The 24739-nt window shown below is 40.4% G+C and overlaps 1 protein-coding gene across 1 annotated transcript in view; it reads left to right on the forward strand.

Moving 5' to 3' along the window:
• The first annotated feature begins 3031 nt into the window (after positions 1 to 3031).
• Positions 3032 to 24739, forward strand: part of RNF24 (ring finger protein 24) — a 135685-nt gene continuing 113977 nt past the window's right edge. The window contains exon 1 of the mRNA XM_082671216.1: positions 3032 to 3124. The gene's annotated coding sequence lies outside the window, so the exon portion shown is untranslated. The remainder of the gene's footprint in view (positions 3125 to 24739) is intronic.

Below are 24739 nucleotides of genomic sequence, written 5' to 3' on the forward strand. Positions count from 1 at the left end.
TTTTGCCTTTGTCAGGAAGTCATTCAACAAACTTATATTTAACACCAGATCCAAGATGACTAAAATCAGCCCCTGATCCCACTATAGCTACCATCCATAAAGCTGTTATTCCAAAATTAGGCATAAACATTTAATTTAAAATTAGATGTCATTTCTTTTCCAGAAAGTAGAGGAGTCTTGAAGGACTTCTGACCATGTGGGTAGGGGCAGAGTTTTCTGAGAAATGGACTGGGGACAAGAAAAATGTTTTAAAGGAAATATAATGTAGGAAGAAGACGTGAGAGGACTAGGGAGGGATATCCTCTGAAGCTCCACCCCATGCCCACTGCCCTCTCATGTGGAACAAGGGAACATGTTAGCTGAGAAAGCCACTACTTCAAGTTCTGGATGCCTGCTGTTTGGGGGTACCCACCTAAACTGCCCAGACCGCCGCTTAGTGCACCCATACCCCACCATATGCATTTTGTCTAGAGAAGTAGGGGGGTGGTTGGGAGGTGTAAGGGGGAAACATCAATAGAAACTTCTGCACCACTAGGCAGATAGGATCGCATATCAGTCAGTGAATCTCCAGCTGAAGACACTAGGAGACCAAAAACTCTGACTTCTTCCCCAAAGGGAACAAGGAACAATTCACTGCTAGAGACAGAAGGGCAGGATTCTGCCTTATGAATTGTGGAAACTGTGAGTACAGGTTCCACGTGTCCAGTCCCAAGGGGAGACTTTCTCCCTGACCCCAAACGGCAGTTAGGCTAGCTGATGCCTCAACAAAATTTTAATATGATGGGTCTCCCTGAAAATAGCAACTGAACATGGCCCCTACTCTTTACATCCTTAAACTTTCTCTTTCTGTATCTCTCCCTCCTAATTTTCATAAGGACAAAGGACAAGAAGCTGGAGCCACTCCACCCTTTACTCTACAGCCTGTTTGGACTAGCAAATTCCTAGCTAACATGGGCAGGGGAAGGAAGGAGGGAAGGCAGGAGAAATAAAAGGAAGTTCAGCTTTTTTGTCCCATGTAGAGCCTCCCTGATCCACCAGGGAACATCACCACCTCCAATAACCATTGCATACCCACTGTGTGCCAGTCACCTGCTAGGTCTCCAGAAGACACTGTTCCTGTTGTGGAAGGGCTCACATTCTGGTTGGTGAAGAAAATATGCAAATGAGTAGGAACCCTAAGTGTGGCTGGTGCTGAGAGAGAAATAGGTTCAGGGCACAGGTGGGGATTCCAAAAGAAAGTCTGTCAACAGGTGGGGGCAGGAAGGAAGACTTCATTAAAAAGTGACTTTTGAGTGTTGCTAGGTAAATGTTGCTTCCCTAATCAAGGCAAGAGCAGGAACATAGGCACTGAAGGTGAAACACCCTGGTGCTGCTCTGGAAATGGCTGGAAAATAAGGGTTGAAGAGCCACTAGGGCAGGGAAAGAGAAAAAGACAGTAATGTGGGCAGATCTGCATATCATGAGAATTGACTTTCATGAGAATGGATTGAGACTTCAGCAGTAGACCTGGAGAGAGATGAGGAGGCCTGATTTAGACAGAGCGAGAGGTATCAGCAAACGAGCTCAGAAGGCCCTCCTGGTACCTTCTCCAACTGAGCTAGGAAGGAAGGAAGAGAAGGGAAAAGAAACCCAAAGTTCTTGGAGGCAGCAGTGGGGGGATAGATGTTGACAGGCACTCTTTCTTTTGCCACACTCTACCCAGCACATGCCTCCACCCATCTCTTACCTTGGGGGACAGTGACCATTGGGTTACTTCTCGAGATGTTCTCGGATGTTTGTCTTTACCTCCCCCCTTACCTTGGACATTTATGGTTTGCCAAAGCAGAAGGAACTTGCCTGCAGGCACTTTCCACAATAAACTTTGCTTCCCAAAGTTAAGCACCTGAGCTGTTTATGGTTTATGTTGAGGGGGGGGCTGGAGGATAGGAGAAGGAAGGAGAACCCCAAAGGGGGACATAGGACTGAGGGAGAGTGGGCAATCGTTTCTGTAATTTCCCTGAGCTGCAGTGCCCACACACTCAGCTGAGGAGCCTCAGAGGAGATGACTGTGAGGTCTGCTGCAGACTCCCAGTAGCACCAAGATTTCTATCGCCCAGGAGTGGCAGGGCCAAGGGTTTGGAAACAGGAGGATGTTTCTGCAAAATACACAGCCTGCCAAAGACAAGGGGTCTCCCCTGATCTTGGAGCTGCATTAGCTAGACCCTAGGCCTTGGTATTACAGGAAGGGATAAGCCTCCCAAAACAAAGGTCGATTTCTTGCCTGCCTGTGGAATGGGAGCTGGGGGCTGAAAAGACTAGGTCAATGCAAATAAACAAAGTAATGCACTCTTTCTTGCACACACTCCTCTCCACTATCTGGGCAGATTCTGGGTCTCAGAGGTCTGAGAGACATGCTGCACATGACACAGATGGAGCAGGGGGGCGGTGTGTATCTTACCCATCAGACTAATAATGGCCACTCCTCTGTCCCCAGGATGCTGGCGGGCTGGTTGCTAGGAAGGAGGTGGCTTTCCAAGCTTTCACTTAAAAAATTGCTTATAGGGATTTCCCTGGTGGTCCAGTGGCGAAGACTCCTGTGTTCCCAGTGCGGGGCAGGGAATCCTGGTTTCGATCCCTAGTCAGGGAACTAGATTCCACATGCCACGACTGAGTTCGCATGCCCCAGCTAAAGACCCTCACATGCCGCAACTGAAAGATCCCCATGCCGCAACTAAGACCCGGTGCAGCCAAATAAATAAATATTTTTTTAAAATGTTTATAGGACATGCAAAAATACTAAACACAAGAGGGAGAAGGCCACTGCTCTGGCCTGGGACAACCGCAACTGCTGAGGCGGTGTCGGACCACGGAGAGCCGCGCCTGCGCACTACAGACTCCGAAGCCAGGGCGACCTCAGGGAGGTGGGCGGGGCTGCCCGGGCATCCGGGTCCCTCACCCCGCCCCGCTGCATGAATGAGAGGCCTGGCGCCCGCCCCTCCCCCTCCGGGCCCGCCCCTCGCCGGGGCGCCGCGGGCAGTCTGCCGCTGCCACCTCAGCCGCGCTCGGTGCCGACTGACGCCCGCCGCTCACCGCCCGGAGCTGACGGTCCCACCACGCTCGCCGCCGCCGCTGCCGGCACGACAGAGTAAGTGAGCAAGCGAGGGCCGTCGCCCCGGGTTTGGGGCTTAACGGACTGGGCAGGTCCGGGTTCGGGGTGCTGAGGACACCGTGGGGCCCGCGCCAGCCTCCCCCACTCACACTCCCGGCGCCTCTGCCGGGAGCTGGGAGGGATGGGACAGCGGCCCCAGGCCGGGAGGGGTGCGCAGGAGGGTCCACCCCGAGCCGGAGGGTGAGTCCCGCACAAAGGGAGGCGCGGGGCTGTCACCGGGAGGTCACAGAGGGAATGTTCGCGGAGCCCAGAGCGCTCCGCTAACCCGTGCCGGGTGTCGGGTCCCCGGGCGTGGGAGGCGGCTGGGATGAGCAGAGAGGCAAGGACGAGGATGGCGAGGACGTCTGCCTCCCTGTTGGCGATGGGAATGCGCCTTGGGGGGCGCGGCGTGGCAGTGTTTTCCTGGTCCCCGTCTGCTCCTCCCCTTTCTTTGTGGCGTCTGTCCTGTGCCCGTTTGTCACTGTGTGTAAGCTATGGTCGGGGGTGAGACCTATCGCCTCGGCTTACTCGTTAATGAAAGTCAGGAGCTGGCCTCATATCTGTGAGTGGGGGGCGTGTGTGCTTCCACAGGCCGGAGAATTAAGGAGCCTCTTTTGTTTCCGGAGACCTAATGGTGTGTGTGCCCCCTCTGAAATGAGAGAATCGGAGGTCATTTAAAGGGGTATGAGGAAAAGAGACATATTACTTCATCAGATCTTCACCCAGTTCTGCCTCTGACATTCTTTCAAACAGCATTTCTTTGTTTCTTTCTGTAAAACCAGTGGGTTTTGTTAATTGAAAATATATGTCTATATCCTCAATATATCTGTATATCCAGAACACTTGGTTTTTGGGGTTTAGTTAATGGTCATATACTCTTATGTATGTACATGAGAATACTCTAGTACATATAGAACACTGCTTTTTAGTTAATAGGTAATATGTCTGTATATTGATATACACATATACAGAAATACTCCGGTATCTCTAGGACACTGTTTTCTCAGCTCCTCAGTACAGGCAGATTTTGTTTCCTCCTGCCTCCCTGTGTAATAAGAAGGTGGTCCAGCAGGTTCTTTCCACCTCCTTGCTTTTTTTCCCCTTAATGCTTTGGCAAAGGGCTTTATAGCATATTACCCTGGCATGCGCCCTTGCTTTGATCTGAATTTTCCCTGTGTTCTGTTGTCTGGTTGTGCAGCCCAGCTCAATGGCTCCTCTTACAGGACTGCTGGAAAACAGATCACCTTTTATCGTCGTCATCCCCAGAGAGAGGAGGAAGCTCTGCAGGTTCCCACAGACTTTGGCTCTGTGGGACTGACTGCCTGACTTTGTTGTCTTGGTGAAGTTGTGAGGAGTCACAGTTGATGTGGACCAATCAAAAAGAAGCAACTGTAATAGCACCAGCTATTCCTTGCTGTTTCTCTTGGACCTTTTTCTCTTTTAAACCAGATTTTATAAGTTTTAGAAGACAGTTGCATTTTCAGTTTCTTTTTTACACATAATTTTGCAAAGTGACAGGAAATTAGCTAAACTCTGTTACTATAAGAAACATACTTCCAGGGCTTCCCTGATGGCGCAGTGGTTGAGAGTCCACCTGCCAATGCAGGGGACACGGGTTCCTGCCCCGGTCCGGGAAGATCCCACATGCCGTGTAGCGGCTGGGCCCGTGAGCCATGGCCGCTGAGCCTGCGCATCCGGAGCCTGTGCTCCGCAACGGGAGAGGCCACAACAGTGAGAGGCCCGCGTACCGCAAAAAAAAAAAAAAAAGAAACATACTTCCAAAATATATTTTTCTTATGAGCTTTTGATTCAAAATAGCAACGGTAAAAAAAATTAAGGGGAGCTTATTAGAGAATATGAATAGTTGAATTGACTCAGTTTTAAGATTCTCTTTAAGATTATTTTTTAATCACGTATATTTTAATTCCTGGTAGTTTTCAGTGCAAAATGAAAGCTAAACTAAGCAGTCTTCCATAGCATCTGTTTATGTATATTCCATCTGTTAAAAACATTTGCTTTTAATTTGAAGGGGAAATTTTCCATTTGGTTGGAACGGGATCCATTATTCTTGGTAAAAATCTTACCTTATGTTAACATGATCAAATTCTTTTTTTGTAAAAGTAAAAATTAATAAAAGTTGATTTTTCAATTTGGAGAAGTTTTGGTTTTATGATGTAAGATTTAAGTAAAAATTTAATGTAAATGAATTTAACTCAAAATAAGCTAACTTAAAAATGAGGGCTTCATTAACTACATTAAGTAGTGTCACTAATATTGAAGCAACCCCAATAACTTATGAACTGCCTGCATAAGTTTTTGGTTTTCTTTTCTTTTTTTTTTTTAGAAATCCCCTTAAAACAAATCATAAGGGGAAGTCGTAGATAAACAGAGTAGTGTAACTGGAATTATCACTGAAATAGGCTTGCATAGTGCCACAGTATTGTGGAACTTTAATTTTTCAAGAGCGACTTAGCTATTGTTTGTATCAACAAAGGAAACTAAAAACATCCTGGCCTTGTTGTTCAGCATTCTGTTAATCAAAATCTTTACCAACCGATAGTTTAGCATTTTTGTAGTATGATGATTGAAGAAAAATTCCAAAGTAATATCTATATTGTCAAAATAGGTTACATTATTTTAAATGCTGTTTTAGTAATAAATATAATCGTTATATTCATTAGAAATATTAATATTGTTATGTTAGTGATTGTAATAGTATATATGATGACACTTTGTTACTAAACTGGGATACATTATCCTCCCAGCATTTTCTATCAGTAATTGTTTTCCGGGAATTCCCTTGATGGTCCAATGGTTAGGACTCCGCACTTGCACTGCAGGAGGCACAGTTTCAATCCCTGGTTGGAGAACTAAGATCCTGCATGCAGCATGGCCAAAAAATAATAATAATAATAATAATGTTTTCTGTTTCAAATGGCAGTTTATTCTAAAATCAGTAATAAAGTAACGTCATTATAATGTATTAGCAATTTAAACTATATGAAATTGCCATTTTTTAGATTGGGGAGTAGTCAAAAATCAGTGGTTTCATATGGTTCAATCACTTTGAACTCTTAGCAGTTCTTTCTGGTATTTACCTTTATATTTATTTCATTTTTAATGTTTAAACTGCTATTCCTTGATTTTCCATCTTTGGGTATTATCTATGGAGTTTTATTTTGGAAGTTGAGGACTTAGTTGTCCCACACAACCATCCTTCCATCCCCCACTCATATCTATACTTTACAGTTTCCAGTCAAGTCAGTATTCAGTATTTATATGACTGTGACAATGTACCTATAATTCACAGATGAGCCATGTAGGATACGTATTACGTTTTCTTTCTTGTAAAACTTTTTTTTTTTTTTTTGCTGTAAGCGGGCCTTTCACTGCTGTGGCCTCTCCCGCTGCGGAGCACAGGCTCCGGACGCGCAGGCTCAGCGGCCATGGCTCACGGGCCCAGCCACTCTGCGGCACGTGGGATCTTCCCGGACCGGGGCACCAACCCGTGTCCCCTGCATCGGCAGGCAGACTCTCAACTACTGCGCCACCAGGGAAGCCCTCTTGTACAACTTTTGTTTCTACTGAGTTAAACAACTGCCACTTTTGTTTGTTTTTCATTTGCCTAGTTTTCCTTTTACCAGTCACAAAGTTATCCTCAAATTCTATGACAGAACCTATCGTCTTTCAATATTTTCAGGTAATCTGTTTCATTTCTTTTTCCTAGCTGTTATATAGGACTTCCCTTTTTATCATCTTGTGAATTCTCTTTGCTTTCCTCCTATGTTGGATCCTTGATTTCCTGGATCCTGTGTCTTCCTAATTCTTTAGTAGCTTCCTGAGAAAGGGCATCTACAAACTCTGAAATTCATTCCTGAATTCAGAAGTTGCATATGTGAAAATGTCCTCATTTTACCGTCACACTTGAATGGTCATTTCGCTGGATATTGAACTCTAGATCGAAAATTATTGTCCCTCTTTTGAAGGCTTCTAGTATTACTATTAAGACGTGCAATGCCATTCTAATCCCCATTTCCCTTTTTCCTCCCACTCTGGAAGACTTTAGGATCTTCTGTTTATCCCTGGTGTTCTGACATTTCACGGTGTTCCTCGAAACATCTTTTTCTTTCCTTTTGCTCGTAAGGGCAGATAATATTTTCTCCAAATACCTATATATATGTACACACAGACATACACACCATCTCACCCAATATGCTATTCATTATTGTGTTGACATGCCTCCATCAAGAGATGTGGTCTTTGTTTCCTCTCCTTGAACCTGTGCAGGCATAAATGCTCCCCAGGATGTTTTGGGTCTTGAGCCAACATCATGGTTTAGGAGTACAGTTGGATGATCAAAAGCAACCACCTTTAATTTTTGCTTTTTACTTTTAAATGGAATCATCAGTTTACTTTTAACTGGAAATATCAGTTAACACCAGAGAAAGTTTCTTCCAGCACTGAAATATAATCACCTCTGGAATCTACACAGCCATCAGTTACATTTTTTAAAAATCTACTTTAGGAAGTGACAGAACCATTTATGACCAAAAAGAAACAATCTATAAGCTTCATGGTTAAATATGTCATGACTAAAGACAAATACATTATTGGCAAGAATTTCTGTGATAAGAAGATGGAGGCAAATGGAGTTACATAGACCATGGCTTGTTTGGACATTGTCAGTGACTTAGTGTTTATCTCATAGATACACATTTTTTAATATTTTTTTACCCATGAATTTTTTTCTATTTACAGCTGCTTTATTCCTCATCTAGCTTTCCCATAGGTGCACATAAGTGGTTGAATATTTCTAGAGAACTTCAGATTCATGAGCAAAAATCTGTAGTAGACTCTCATCACTGCCCCAAAAAACTACCAGATTCTTAATAAGATTTTTTTGCCTATAATTATTTAATGTCTCCCAAGTCTTTACACTCATGAGCAGCCGACCCCTCCCCATCCCGGTAAGCAGGCCGCATACTTCACTGAGGGTTTAGAAGTTATCAGACAGATACCCCTCATCCTCCCTTCACCAAATCTATAAATCCACCTTCCTTAGGATCCCTGTTTCCTTGCTGTCAGAAGCCAACTTGCCTCCCCACCATATTCCACCTCATAGCTAGTCAAGAACTTGACTTCTGCATTTGTGCCCTCTATCACATCCTCAACAACTTTCCAGGGCACCACCCATGTCAGCATACATACATGCTCTGATATTTCCCATCTTCAAAAACAGAACAAAAAATTACAACGAAACAACTTTCCCCTGACCTTATATCCATCCCCTTCTGTTTACCTTCATGGTTAAATGTTTCAAAAGAATAGTCTACATTTCCTCCCTATCTCTTCTGTACTATGTATCACTGTCTGAAATTCTGTTGTTGACTGAATATTTTTGCCTCTTGCCTACGCCCCACACTGGAAAGTCGGCTCCAGGAAAGCAGGGAACTCATCTATCCTGTTTACCACTATGTTCCTAGGACAGCAGTTGACACAAGTACCTACTCAATATATGGGCAAAAAAGGCATAACTGACATTTTTAACCTGGTAGAATAGCTCTTTTTAAAAATTTCTAACAAGAAAATCAATTTTCATTTATTTTTTAAATTATTCTCTACTTTTTGCTACACTTGAAAACTGAAAAATTAAAAGACTGTATTAATGATTGAATTTTACCTATGTTACATTACATTTCATTCTTTCACAAGTATAATTAACATTGGCAGTCTTGCACCTAGATTCTGCAGTCAGACTGATTGGAGTTGAATTCTAGCTCTTTCACTTTTTGCCATGTGACCTTGGGCAGGTTTCCTAACCTGTTTCCTCATCTGCAAGGTAGAAATAAGAATAGCACCCACCTCGGATAGACCTAGAGTCTGTCATACAGAGTGAAGTAAGTCAGAAAGAAAAAGACAAATACCGTATGCTAACACATATATATGGAATTTAAGAAAAAAATGTCATGAAGAACCTAGGGGTAAAGCAGGAATAAAGATGCAGACCTCCTAGAGAACGGACTTGAGGTTATGGGGAGGGGGAAGGGTGAGCTGTGACAGGGCGAGAGAGAGTCATGGGCATATACACACTAACAAACGCAGTAAGGTAGATAGCTAGTGGGAAGCAGCCGCATGGCACAGGGATATTGGCTCGGTGCTTTGTGACAGCCTGGAGGGGTGGGATGGGGAGGGTGGGAGGGAGGGAGACGCAACAGGGAAGACATATGGGAACATATGTTTATGTATGACTGATTCACTTTGTTGTGGGGCAGAGGCTGGCACACCATTGTGAAGCAGTTATGCCCCAATAAAGATGTTAAAAAAAAAAAAAAAAAAAAAAAAAAAAAAAGAATAGCACCCACCTCATATGTTGGTTTTGTGTATCAAATTAGATAACGTGTAAAATGCTAAACTCAGTACTTGGCATGGCGGTTAATGCAACGAAAAATAATTATAGTTATTGTTTGTATATGCTTCTCTGGTTTCTAATATCTGATCTGACTTGGTCACTGTAATATTTTTGTTTGAAGTACTTATATCTCCTAGAGTATATTGGCTATGAATGTGACTCTCCTGTTTTTAGTTTTGTGGGCTTTTTCTGATTCCTTGCCTCTCTATTCCCCAGATTACCCCACATGACAGATGATCTGCAGTTGACAGATGAGCACCCTATAGCACTTCCCAGCAATTTGGTCATTTGAGAAATCATTTTGGTCACTTGATAAAATATTTTTATTTCAAGCCAAGTTCTGTTCTTTGTTTATTTGGCCTGCCCAGAGGTAAGGCTCCTTCCACGTGTTAATTCATGTTATTCCTCATTAAGTTTTCTTATTTCTGGAAATGGAACTTTTAAAACACCCAGTATGTCATCAACAGATTTTTTTAAAGTAGCCATAAGATACTGTTCTTTTCACTTACTAGCTAGCTGGGAAGATAAATATATGTAGCAATACAAAATCCACTCTAAGGGCCACATTGAGAGATAAAGACAGGCTCTGTAGAAGTTCAAAGTAGGGAGAGTTATGTCCAGCCAGCCTTAAGGGATTCTTAAAAGTTTTCTGCATGTTAAATTATCTATACCCCTTATTATCTGTCTTGATTTTTAATTTTAGAAATTGTTTCTTAAAGTAATTGACTTAGCAGTTACTCTGCCCCTTTCTTTTCTTATCTGGGTAGGCAGTGGAGACTCCTCCAATTATCTGAGCATTTCAAACATCAGAGTGTAGTGTTGGGTAAATTTAGGATTCAAAAAGAATGCCAGATGGTTTGAAAAGAATTGTGAGCACTCCAACTAGTGCAGTCCGTTGAAAGCCAGCTGGCTGAGCCTTGTCTGCTGTGGAGGTGGGAATCAGACGCTTTCTTCAACGCCAGCTGGCCTAGGAACAACTGATCAGTGGCCTTACTTTTGGTTGGCCATGCCTGGGAAAGCCAGCCTGGGCCCTGCACCCGACGTAAGGACAGTATGACACCAGACAGTTGCTCTGCACCTCCATGGTGCTTGAGTTGGAACAAGCCTGAATGGCAAGGAAAGGAAGCTACTTTTTAGATAGCATTACAAGTGAACCTCATGTTAAGTTGTGATTTTGCTCTGAAAAAGTGTAATGAAACTTGAATTTTTATGGATTCAATGCTGTTAGGTGTATTAGTGTTGCTTACTACTATAGTAACTATAGTGAATGTTTTTATATTATAAATAACTTCCAGTTTACCTGCTTTCAGTTGTTCTTGTTTTCATTTATTGACTTTTCTTGAAGTGAGGTTTCCCTCTTCTTTTCATTTTCTTCTTCTTCTAAAGTTTTAGTCATTTGGATTAGTACAAATTTTCATCTTGTCGTAAAGCTTGGTCCTATAAACCATAGGCTTCTGTAGAACATTAATTATGTGTGTTGTCTTAAAATCTGTGTCTCGGGCTTCCCTGGTGGCGCAGTGGTTGAGTCCGCCTGCCGATGCAGGGCACACGGGTTCGTGCCCCGGTCAGGGAAGATCCCACGTGCCGCGGAGCGGCTGGGCCCGTGAGCCATGGCTGCTGAGCCTGCGCGTCCGGAGCCTGTGCTCCGCAACGGGAGAGGCCACAGCAGTGAGAGGCCCGCGTACCGCAAAAAAAAAAAAAAAAAAAAATCTGTGTCTCATTTTGTCTGTTATTTATGTTTTCCTAATTAGACGGGTGTTTGTATCAGATACAGTTCTTCTTTAGGAAACTTAATGTCATAATGTTTAACTGAGAACAAAAGAAGTACAAATATGGCACTGCAAGTATAATGAGCATTCAGTTCATTTGATGACAGTGTTAATAACTTCACCAACAGTCTATCAGTATGCTTTATGTTATCTTAAAATATTTTTTTATTTGGAGATGGAATGGTGCTGCAATACTTGTATGTTAACTTCATCTAGGCAAACCAAAAAATTATAAATTACCTGTGTCTCTTTATTGTTCTCTCCCAATTCTGAGCATGAAAAATTTTGCTCAGTGGTATAAACTTGAAATATCCAAATAGGCTCTTCATCTTGGATTAAAAGAAAGAGTTTGGCAAATAATGAAACACTGAAGTATGAGCTAATATAGTTTATGGAAAATTGGTGGGAAGGTAAATCAAAGGTGTTGGCTTTCATTCTTTTCCTTTAGTGCAAAAGAAATTGCAAAACTTCCTCAGAGATATGTTGGAAATCTCATGCCTTGCTATAATTAAATAAAAATTTTTACTTAAACTTATTGATTGTCCCTGTAAACAGTCCAGAGGAAATTTTGTGGTAGTGAGAAAGATTTTTTTTGTATCATAGAACAGTGTATCAATAGCCAGGGGAAATATTGTACCCAGAAAATCATCTTTCACATTAGCTAACCTATAGTAAAAACCTTTTATGTTAGTATCTTTAAATGTACTGCTTATTTACTCCTTACAGCAACCCTCAAAGGGTTATTTATGGATGATAAAACAAATGGTCAAAGAAGTAACCTGTTCAGGTTCACAAGGTCAGGAGCCAGGTTTAGAACCCAGGCCCTCATTCTCCAACTCACCAAGTGTCTCAGTTGATATTGTCAACTTTCACAAGCTTTTTTTTTTTTTTTTTACATCTTTATTGGAGTATAATTGCTTTACAATGGTGTGCTAGTTTCTGCTTTATAACAAAGTGAATCAGTTATACATATACATATGTTCCCATATCTCTTCCCTCTTGTGTCTCCCTCCCTCCCACCCTCCCTATCCCACCCCTCTAGGTGGTCACAAAGCACCGAGCTGATCTCCCCATGCTATGCAGCTGCTTCCCACTAGCTATCTATTTTACGTTTGGTAATGTGTATATGTCCATGCCTTACTATTCATATGCTATCCTGCAATGGCACTTTTGGATGACTTTTTTTTTTTAGTCCGCACCAAGCAGCTTATGGGATCTTAGTTCCCCGACCAGGATTGAACCTGGGCCACAGCAGTGAAAGCGCCGAGTCCACTGGACTGCCAGGGAGTTCCCTGGAACACTATTGATAAAGGAAATTGAGACCTTTGCAGAAAATGGCTAGAGAATAAGGAGAGATTTGGGGAGCATATATATTTTTTATTTCTTCTGATATTCTTGAAGTAATTAACCATTGCTGAACTACTGCAGTAAATAAAAGTGAGGTAAATAAAAATGACTTGTTAGAATGGGGCAAAGGGGCTGCGTAGTTTTCTAGCATTGCTGTAACAAATTACCACATAATTGATGGCCTGAAACAGTAGAAATTTATTCTCTCACAGTTCTGGAGGCCAGAAGTCTGAAATCAGAGTGTCAGCAGAGCTGCTGCACCCCCTCCAAAAACTAGGAGACAATCCTTCCTTGCTCCTTCCAGCTTTTGGTGGCTCCACACATTCCTTGGCTTTTGGCTGTATAACTACAATCTCTGCTTCCATGTTCACATGGTCTTCTCTTCTTTCTCTCTCTTATAAAGACACTGTCATTGGGTTTAGGGTCCACCTGGATAATCCAAAGCTCACAGCACTCAGTTCAAAATGCAGCTGTGAATTCTGTTTTCTGTGTTTTAGTTTTCTCTATTTCAGTTCACTACCACCATCTATTTAGAACTTCAGAATTATATAAAAGCATGACACAGTTCTGAGGAGAGGAAACAGTTGCATTCCTAAAAGTTTTTTTTAATGTATCCTGTAAAACTGCTTGTTCTTTGCTATGGGTTTTCAGTAGTATAAGCTACCTCAGGAATAAAACTTTATATTTCATAGCTGTCTGACTGTCTTAATCTGTTCTGGCTGCTATAACAAAATACCATAGCCTGGGTATCTTACAAACAGAAATTTCTCATAGTTCTGGAGGCTGGGAAATCCAAGATCAGGGTGGCAGCAGGTTCAGTGTCTGGGGAGGGCCGACTTGCTGGTGCATAGCCGGTACTTCTCACTGTCTTTTGCTATGTCCCCCCATGGTGGAAGGGGTGAAGAAGCCATCTGGGGTCCATTTTTTTTTTTTTTTTTTTTTGCGGTACGCAGGCCTCTCACTGCTGTGGCCTCTCCCGTTGCGGAGCACAGGCTCCGGACGCACAGGCTCAGCGGCCAAGGCCCACGGGCCCAGCCGCTCCGCGGCACGTGGGATCCTCCCAGACCGGGGCACAAACCCGTGTCCCCTGCATCGGAAGGTGGACTCTCAACCACTGCGCCACCAGGGAAGCCCTGGGGTCCTTTTTACTGGGGCCACTTGTATAAGGGTACTAATCCCATTCATGAGGGCGACACCCTCATCACTTAATCACTTCTAGATACCATCACATTGGGGATTTGGTTTCAGTATGTGAATTTGGGGAGGACGTGTCATATAGCACAGTCGATAGCACTAACCATATAAAAAGGGAAAATTTATGTTTTCCATATAACTAATTCGATTTCTAAATAAGCAACTGCCACATAAATTTTTTTCATTGATCCATTTATTTTCTACCCAAGATTAATATTACTTAATAGATTTACCTGTACTGTTTTTCAGGGTTCTCTGCTAGTGAGATTCTTCTTTTTAATTTTTTTTTTATTATAAGAAATTGTAAATACACTCAAAAGTAGAAAAATAGTACAACATACGCCCATATGCCCATCACTCAGATTCTACTGTTATCAAGATTTTGCCACATTTGTTTCATTTATCCTTTTTTCTTTTACCTTCTTTGCTGAGGTATTTTAAAGCAAATCCGAGACATTTTTGTACGTGTTTCCTGACATACTTCTATATGCATCTTTTAAAAATAAGAATGTTGTCTTACAGAACCAAAATGCTATTCTCATACCTAATAAAATTAACACTTACTCCTTGGTATCATCTAATAACTAGACCCTATTCACATTTGCCCAGTTGTCTCAAGGATATCTTTTTCAGAGATGGCTTGTTCACACCAGGATTCAAAGTCCACAGATCACATTTGGTCATTTTGTCTCTCATGCCTATTTTGATCTAGGGTAGTTCCTTCTACCTCCCTCTCTCTCCACTTTTTTTGTGTGTCGTGGACTATTTACAGGAACCAGGTCAGTTGTCCTGTGGAACTTCTCGCATTTGGGATTTGTTCACTTAAATCGCAGTGTCAGTTTGTTGCTCTGTTCCCTGTATTTCCTACAAATGGAAGTTAGCTCTAGAGGCTTGATTAAAACAGATTGAAGTTTTTTGGCAAGAAATGCTTAGGAGATGCTTAATGTTGCATCACATCCAGAGGCCTGCTGTGTCTGGCTACCCTACTTCTAGTGATGCTAAAAGACCCCATTGATGATCATGTCAGCGTTCTTTGTGGCAAAATGGTGATTTTCTAATCCTGTCCTCTCTTCCACATTTATTAGCAGTTCTGTAAAGAAGACCTTTATCTTATCAACTAAGACTGTTTGGGGTTACTCTGAAATACATTTTGTATGAGAGACTGCCAAGTAATCTTACACTGTTATGCTCTTGATAAAAGATAATGAGTTTGAATCAGAATAAAAGGAATTGTGTTAATCTTTTGTTTTAGTGAGTGTTACAATGAAATTGAGTACTGTAGTAAAATATGAATGATTGTTTTCCTTTTACAATTGAGAATGTACACTCTAATTGCTCTGAAAGTTAAAGGTAGAGGTAAATGAAAGTCTTTTATAAATTAGAATCAGCAGTGGAGAGGAAAGAGTACTAACTAGAATTTAAAAATTGGAAGGGAATATAGCCAAATTTTTGTAATAACTATAAATGGAATATAACCTTTAAAAATTATGAATCGGGACTTCCCTGGTGGTCCAGTGATTAAGAATCCACCTTCCAATTCAGGGGATGTGAGTTCGATCCCTGGTCAGGGAACTAAGATCCCCCATGCCACGGGGCAACTAAGCCCACACGCCCTGGAGCCCACGTGCCACAGCTAGAGAGCCTGTATGCTGCAACTACTGAGCCCGCGCACTCTGGAGCCCATTCGCCACAACTAGAGAGCCCACACACCACAGTTACTGAGCCCGCACGCTCTGGAGCCTATGAGCCAAAACTAGAGAGCCTGCACACCGCAACTACTGAGCCCACGTGCTCTGGAGCCCATGTGCCATAACTAGAGAGAAGCCCACGCACTACAATGAAAGATCCCACATACTGCAACGAAGATCTCGCATGCTGCAACTAAGACTCAATGCAGCCAAATAAATAAATAAACATTTTTTAAAATTAAAAAAATGAAAATTATGAATCACTATATTGTATACCTGTAACTTATACAATATTGTACACCAACTGTACTTCAATTTTTTAATTAATTAATTTTTAAAAATTGGGAGATTTCCAGAGTCAGTATGACCCAGCCCCTGAATGTCTAATCCATTCACTCTTCTTAGACTGGGCTTTTCACATATGTATATCCGTAACATATTGTCAGTATTTTTGTGAAATTGTATGTAGACTAAAGAAATCAAGGTGATGTATTATAGAACTAATTATTAAATATTTTTAAAGGCAGGGAGAATTCTTCACTGAATATCATTCTTTTACTTTAAATTGTACTTTATGGGAAAAAATCCTTTGATCACCATTTCTCATAATACCTCTTGTTTAACCTCATGTCTTCACATTCTTATTCAGTAAAATTACTGAATAAAGTAATGCGAATATAAAGCCCTACTTATTTTTCTTGCTCCATTTTACCTTAAGCCTGTTGTTTTTATTTATCTCCTGAATCTGTGTATTCTGGGGAAAGTAACCTTGATATCAAACGAAAGTTAAACAGGTCAGTGTTCTTAGCTTAGTGACCATCTCTAGAGAGCCTCTAATTGTATTTGAGAAGACCGTTAAATGTATGTGCTATTATGGTTTCTCCATAGGCAAAATTTTGCTATGATTATGCTGTTAATTTTAAAATAATAATACTGTGGGTCTTTTCTGAAAGATAAAGAATGCCTTTATAAAGGGATGCCTCAAAAGACCATAGATAAGATCAATATACTTATTTTTAGTCAGTTGAGCTGATTATTCCTTATCAGGACTCTAAAATGGTTTTAGTGCTGAAAACTATGTTTTCCTACCTATTGAATTAAAACAGATGCTTGTGGAACACCTACTCTATGCAAGTCTTTATGCTAGGTGCTGAGTAGTAGGGTTCATTTCACTATTCAGATAAAGAAGATAGGAAGTACGTACTTCTTCCACACCTATTTATGATAAAAATTCTCCAGAAAGTGGGCGTAGAGGGAACCTACCTCAGCATAATAAAGGCCATATATGACAAACCCACGGCTAACATCATTCTCAACAGTGAAAAGCTGAAGGCATTCCCTCTAGGATCAGGAACAAGACAAGGATGCCCACTGTCACCGCTTTATTTATTTATTTATTTATTTATTTATTTTTGACTGTGTCGGGTCTTAATTGCTGCACACAGGACTTTTCGTTGCGGCATGCGGGCTTTTCTCTAGTTGTGGTGTGTGGACTCCAGAGTGCACCAGCTCAGTAGTTGTGGCATGCGGGCTTCTCTAGTTGTGTATGGACTCTGTAATTGTGGCACGCGGGCTCTCTAGTTGTGGCACAGGGGCTCAGTTGCAGCACGTGGATTTAGTTGCCCCATGGCATGTGGGCAGGGAGTAGTAGTTCCCTGGCCGGGGATCAAACCCGTGTCCCCTGCATTGGAAGGCAGATTATTAACCACTGGACCACCAGGGAAGTCCCCACTGTCACCACTTTTATTCAACATAGTTTTGGAAGTCCTAGCCACAGTCATCAGAGAATAAAAAGAAATAAAAAGAATCCAAATTGGAAAGGAAGGAGTAAAACTGCCACTGTTTGCAGATGACATGATACTATACATAGAAAATCCTATAAGATGCTACCAGAAAACTACTAGAGCTCATCAATGAATTCGGTGAAGTTGCAGGATACAAAATTAATACACATAAATCTCTTGTATTCCTATACACTAACAACAAAATATCAGAAAGAGAAATTAAGGAAACAATCCCACTTCCCATCACATCAAAAAGGATAAAGCACCTAGGAATAAACCTACCTAAGGAGACAAAAGACCTGTACTCTGAAAACTATAAGACGATGATGAACGAAGCCGAAGATGACACAAACAGATGGAAAGATATATACCATGTTCTTTGATTGGAAGAATCAATATTGTCAAAATGACTGTACTACCCAAGGCAATCTACAGATTCACTGCAATACCTGTCAAATTACCAATGGCATTTTTCACAGAACTAGAACAAAAAATCGTTTAATTTGTATGGAAACACAAAAGACCTCGAACAGCCAAAGCAATCCTGAGAAAGAACAATGTAGCTGGAGGAATCACACTCCCTAACTTCAGACTATACTACAAAGCTACAGTCATCAAAACACTATGGTACTGATGCAAGGACAGAAATACAGATCAATGGAACAGGATAGAGAGCCCAGAAATAAACCCATGCACCTATGGTCACTTAATCTACAACAAAGAAGACAAGAATATACAATGGAGAAAAGACAGTTTCTTCAATAAGTGATGCTGGGAAAACTGTACAGCTACATGTAAAAGAATGAAATTGGAACATTCCCTAACACCATACACAAAAATAAACTCAAAATGGATTAAAGACCTATGTGTAAGGCTGGATACTATAAAACTCTTAGAGGAAAACATAGGCAGAACTCTCTTTGACATAAATGGCAGCATTGTCTTCTTTGACCCACCTCCTAGAGTAATGAAAGTAAAAACAAAAATAAACAAATGGGACCTAATTAAACTTAAAAGCTTTTGCACAGCAAAGGAAACCATAAACAAAATGAAAAGATAGTTCACAGAATGGGAGAAAATATTTGCAAAGTGATCAACAAGGGATTAATCTCCAGAATATACAAACAGCTCATGCAGCTCTATATCAAATAAACAAACAACCCAATCAAATAATGGGCAGAAGATCTAAACAGACATTTCTCCAAAGAAGACATACAAAAGCCAAAAAGCACATGTAAAGATGCTCAACACCACTAATTATCAGAGAAATGCAAATCAAAACTACAGTGAGATATCACCTCACACCAGTCAGAATGGCCATCATCAAAAAGTCTACAAACAAATGCTGGAGAGGGTGTGGTGAAAAGACAACCCTCCTCCACTGTTGGTAGCGATATAAATTGGTACAACCACTATGGGTAACAGTATGGAGGTTCCTTAAAAAGCTAAAAACAGAACTACTGTGTGATCCAGCAATCCCATTCCTGGGCATATATCTGGAGAAAACCATAATTTGAAAGGATACGTGCACCCCAGTATTCATTGCAGCACTAAATACAATAGCCAAGACATGGAAGCAACCTAAATGTCCATCGACAGAGGAATGGATAAAGAAGGTGTAGTACATATATATGATGGAATATTACTCAACCATTAAAAAAGAATGAAATAATGCCATTTGCAGCAATATGGATGGACCTAGAGATTATCATACTAAGTGAAGTAAGTCAAACATAGAAAGACAAATATATCACTTATATGTGGAATCTAATTTTTTTAAATGACACAAATGAACTTATTTACAAAACATAAACAGACTTACCAATATCAAAAACAAATTTATGGTTAGCAAAGGGAAAAAGGTGGGTGGGGGGTAGGAGGGATAAATCAGGAGTTTGGGATTAAAATACATGCACTACTATATATGATAGCTAACTAACAAGGACCTACTGTATAGCACAGGAAACTCTACTCAATATTCTGTGATAACCTTTATGAGAAAAAAAAAACCTAAAAAAGAATGAATATACGTATAACTGAATCACTTTGCTGTACACCTGAAACTAACACAACATTGTAAATCAACTACACTCCAATAATTTTTTTTTAACTATAAAAAAAAAAAGAACATCTTTTTTTCAAAGAACCCTCTGGGAGTATGTGTTTCAACTGTGTTGACTTCTTGCCCTCATTTAATGCAGCCAGAAGCCCCTGGGCTTGTGCCGTACCATGAAGCCTTTGTCCGGTTCCCCTGTTTTTAAGTGTTGTATGGGCTAGAAAGAGCCCAAGGATTAGTGGGGTTGAAGCTCTGCTCTTTATTTTTTTATTTAATTTTTATTTTATATTGGAGTATAGTTGATTTACAATGTTGTGTTAGTTTCAGGTATACAGAAAGTGATTCAGTTATATATATACATATATCCATTCTTTTTCAGATTATTTTCTATATAGATTATTACAGAATGTTGAGTACAGTTCCCTGTGCTATACAATAGGTCCTTGTTGATTAGAAGCTCTGCTGTTCAGAGGCCACAAAGCTTGTATATTCTCCTTTCTTATCTTATGCCAGAAACAAGGGTGGTTTTTGTCTATTTAGGAATATTGCAGTTATTTCATCCAGTATGCTGCTTGGATTTACCATCTTACCTTTATTCACGTCAATAAATATTTACTGAGTATCTTCTAAGTGCCAGGTATTGATTAATCTGAATTTATAGAAATCACACATCTGGTGGGAAGACACTCTTGTTGAATAACTCCACTACATTTAATGAAGTTAAGGGGTACTTCACATCTGGATTTATTAGATCTGAGGTTATAATTTTAATATTCTTTTTCTGACATTTTATGTATTATCTGACTTAAAAGTTTCTGTAAAGCTGAAGAAAATTGGCTCGTCATGAGGAACTTCAGGACTTTCTTCAGGCTAAGAAAACTAACCACAAATGCAGTGAAATCATTGGAGCAGAGGCTGCATTTAGATTTTATTCAGACTAACTTCTAACTCTTGAAAACCTAAGCATATATTTTTGCACAGTAAGTTACAAGTTTATTTTCATACAAGCAAACAAGAAGTAAGGTGATGTAGTGGAAAGCATGTGGGATTTGAGTAAGTTCTGGCCCTACTGTTTGTTAACTGTGTGGCTTTGGTGAACCACTACCTCTCTTAGCCTGAAAAGGGGTAATTATAATGGAATGCTTCAGAGTTATTGAATTTATAATTTAATAACTTCAGAGTTATTGTGAGTGTAGTTTATCTCCTTTAATAAAGTGCTCTCCTAATGATTGTTGTTAGGCAAGGGGTGGGACAATGGAAAGAGTGAACACAAGAACAATCTTTGCTACATTTCAGTTCTCTCCTTTTTATAAATACGAGACCAGTTATGCCGCCATTTTAACCTGGCTGCCGAGCTGTGGCTGGTTAGAGGTTCCATTCTGGTAGTGGCCAGATGATATAAAAAATTGTTACGACTGAACTGTACTACATACTTTCTTAAATTTTTAGGAGATTCTGGATATGTCGTTTCTGATGGTTATCTTAAGTCAGTTTTCTTCCCCCCGCCTTTTTTTTTTCAGGAAGTAACTTTTTAAAAAACATTGAGGTATAGTTGATTTACAGTATTATATTACTTTCAGATGTACAACATAGAGATTCAAAAATTTTATAGATTATATACCATTTAAAGTTATTATAAGGACTTCCCTGGTGGCACAGTGGTTAAGAATCCACCTGCCAATGCAGGGGAAATGGGTTCGATCCCTGGACCAGGAATATCCCACATGCTGCGGAGCAACTAAGCCCGTGCACCACAACTACTGAGCCTGTGCTCTAGAGCCCACGAGCCACAACTACTGAAGCCTGCATGCCTAGAGCCTGTGCTCTGCAACAAGATAAGCCACCACATTGAGAAGCCCACGCATTGCAATGAAGAGTAGCCCCTGCTCACCGCAACTAGAGAAAGCCCGCACACAGCAGTGAAGACCCAATGCAGCCATAAATAAATAAATAAATAAATATTTTTAAATGATAAAGTTATTATAAAATATTGGCTATATTCCCTGTGCTGTACATTATACCCTTGTACCTTATTTATTTTATACATAGTAGTTTGTACTTCTTAATCCCCTGCCTCTATCTTGCTCCTCCCTGCTTCCCTCTCCCCACTGATAACCACTAGTTCTCTGTATCTGTGCGTCTGTTTCTGTTTTGTTTTGTTCACTAGTTGTATTTTTTTAGATTCCACATATAACTGATAACATACAGTATTTGTCTTTGTCTGATTTATTTCACTTAGCATAGTGCCCTCAAAGTCCATCCCTGTTGTTAGAAATAGCAAGATTTTACTCTTTTTTATGGCTGAGTAATATTCCATTGCATATATATACCACATCTTCTTTATTCATTCATCTGTTGATGGACACTTTAGGTTGCTTCCATATATTAGCTATTGTAAATAATGCTGCTGTGAATGTTGGAGTGCATGTATCTTTTCGAATTGGTGTTTTGGGGGGTTTTTTTGATAAATACGCCAGAGTGGAATTGCTGGATCCTATGGTAGTTCTTTTTTAGTTTTTGGAGAAACCTCCATACTGTTTCGCATAGTGGCTGCACCAATTTGCATTCTCACCATGAGTGTACAGAGATTCCCTTTTCTCCATATCCTCGCCAATATTGTTATTTGCGATCTTTTCGATGATAGCCATTCTGACAGGTGTGAGGTGATACCTCATTGTGGTTTTGATTTACATGTCTCTGATGATTAGCAGTGTTGAACATCTCTTCATGTGCCCATTGGCCATCTGTGTGTCTTCTTTGGAAAAATGTCTATTCAGGTCTTTTGCCCACTTTTAATTTTTTTATTTGAATTTTATTTTATTTATTTTTTTATACAGCAGGTTCTTATTAGTTATCTATTTTATACATATTAGTGTATATATGTCAATCCCAATCTCCCAATTCATACCACCACCACCACCACCACCACCACCACCATCACCCCCACGTTCCCCCCTTGGTATCCATACATTTGTTCTCTACATCTGTGTCTCTATTTCTGCCTTGCAAACCGGTTCATCTGTACCATTTTTCTAGATTCCACATATATACGTTAATATATGATATTTGTTTTTCTCTTTTTGACTTATTTCATTCTGTATGACAGTCTCTAGGTCCATCCACGTCTCTACAAAATGACCCAATTTCATTCCTTTTTGTGGCTGAGTAATACTCCATTGTATATATGTACCACATCTTCTTTATCCATTTGTCTGTTGGTGGGCATTTAGGTTGCTTCCATGACCTGGCTAAATAGTGCTGGTAAATAGTGCTGCAATGAACATTGGGGTGCATGTGTCTTTTTGAATTATGGTTTTCTCCAGGTATATGCCCAGTAGTGGGATTGCTGGGTCATATGGTAATTCTATTTTTTAGTTTTTTAAGGAAACTCCATACTGTTCTCCATAGTGGCTGTATCATTTTACATTCCTACCAACAGTGCAAGAGGGTTCACTTTTCTTCTGCCCATTTTTTAATCAGATTGTTTTTTTGATGTTGAGTTGCACGAGCTGTTTTTATATTTTGGATATTAACCCCTTATTGGTCATATCATTTGCAAATATTTCCCCCCATTCAGTAAGTTGTCTTTTTGTTTTGTCATTGGTTTTCTTTGCTGTGCTAAAGTTTTTAAGTTTAATTAGGTCCCACTTGTTTATTTTTGCTTTTGTTTCCTTTGCCTTAGGCGACAGATCCAAAAAAATATTGCTACAATTTATGTCAAAGAGTGTTCTACCTATGTTTTCTTCTAGGATTTTTATGGTTTCCAGTGTTATATTTAGGTCTTTAATTGGTTTTGATTTTATTTTTGTATATGGTGTGAGAAAATGTTCACATTTCATTCTTTTACATGTAGCTGTTCAGTTTTTCCAGCACCACTTTTTGAATAGACTGTATTTTCTCTGTTATATGTTCTTGCCTTCTTTGTCATAGATTAATTGACTGTAAGTGCATGGGTTTATTTTTGAGCTCTCTATTCTGTTCCATTGATCACTGTGTCTGTTTTTGTGCCGGTACTATGCTGTTTTGATTACTGTAGCTTTGTGCTGTAGTCTGAAGTCAGGGAGCACGATACCTCCAGCTCTGCTCTTCTTTCTCAAGATTGCTTTGGCTATTCGGGGTCTTTCATGTTTCCACACAAATTTTATAATTATTTGTTCTAATTCTGTGAAAAATGCCATTGATATTCTCATAGGGATTGCATTGAATCTGTAGATTGCCTTTGACAGTATGGTCATTTTAACCATATTAATTCTTTCAATCCATGAACATGGTATATCTTTCCACTTGTTTGTGTCGTCTTCAATTTCTTTCATCAGTGTCTTACAGTTTTTTAACTACAGGTCTTTTACCTCCTTAGTTACATTTATTCCTAGGTATTTTATTCTTTTTGATGCAATGGTATATGGTATCATTTTTAATTTCTCTTTCTGATAGTTCTTTGTTAGTGTATAGAAATGCAATAGATTTCTGTGTACTAATTTTGTATCCTGCAGCTTTACCAAATTCGTTGATGAGCTCTAGTAGTCTTCTGGTGGTGTCTTTAGGGTTTTCTATGAATAGTATCATGTCATCTGCAAACAGGGACAGTTTTACTTCTTCCTTTCCAATTTGGATTCTTTTTCTTTTTCTTCTCTGATTGCTGTGGTTAGGACTGCCCACCCCCCTTTTTAAACAGCTTTATTGAGACATAATTTATATCCCATATAGTTCACTCATTTAAATTTTACAATGCAGTGGCTTTTGGTGTATTCACAAAGTTGTGCATCCATTATCATAATCAATTTTAGACCATTTTCGTTATCATTATCCCCAAAAGAAACCCTGCTCCCATAACAATCATTCCCTAATGCTGCCACCATCCCCTCACATACACCATTCCTACCCTTAAGAAATCACTAACATACTCTTTCTCTTTCTATAGATTTGCCTATTCTGGGCTTTCATATAAATGGAATCATACAATATGTGGTCCTTTTTGACTGGCTTCTTTTACCTAGCATGGTCTTTTCAAGATCTATCCACGTTCCCTTTTTGTTACATTAAGATTCTTAGAAGCACACCAACTTATCCTGTAGGAAGAAAAGATAAAGTGACTTTTTTTTTTTTGTGGCACGCGGGCCTCTCACTGTTGCGACCTCTCCTGCTGCGGAGCCCAAGCTCCAGACATGCAGGCTCAGCGGCCATGGCTCACAGGCCCAGCTGCTCTGCGGCATGTGGGATCTTCCCATAACGGGGCACGAACTCGTGTCCCCTGCATCAGCAGGCAGACTCTCAACCACTGCGCCACCAGGGAAGCCCCAATAAAGTGACTTTTTAAAAATAAAGTAGATTGGTGTCCCATGACTGGTTGTCAGTTACAAATGAT

The sequence above is a fragment of the Grampus griseus genome, assembly GCF_964374135.1.
Source record: "Grampus griseus genome assembly, chromosome: 14".
Taxonomy (NCBI): Eukaryota; Metazoa; Chordata; class Mammalia; order Artiodactyla; family Delphinidae; genus Grampus; species Grampus griseus.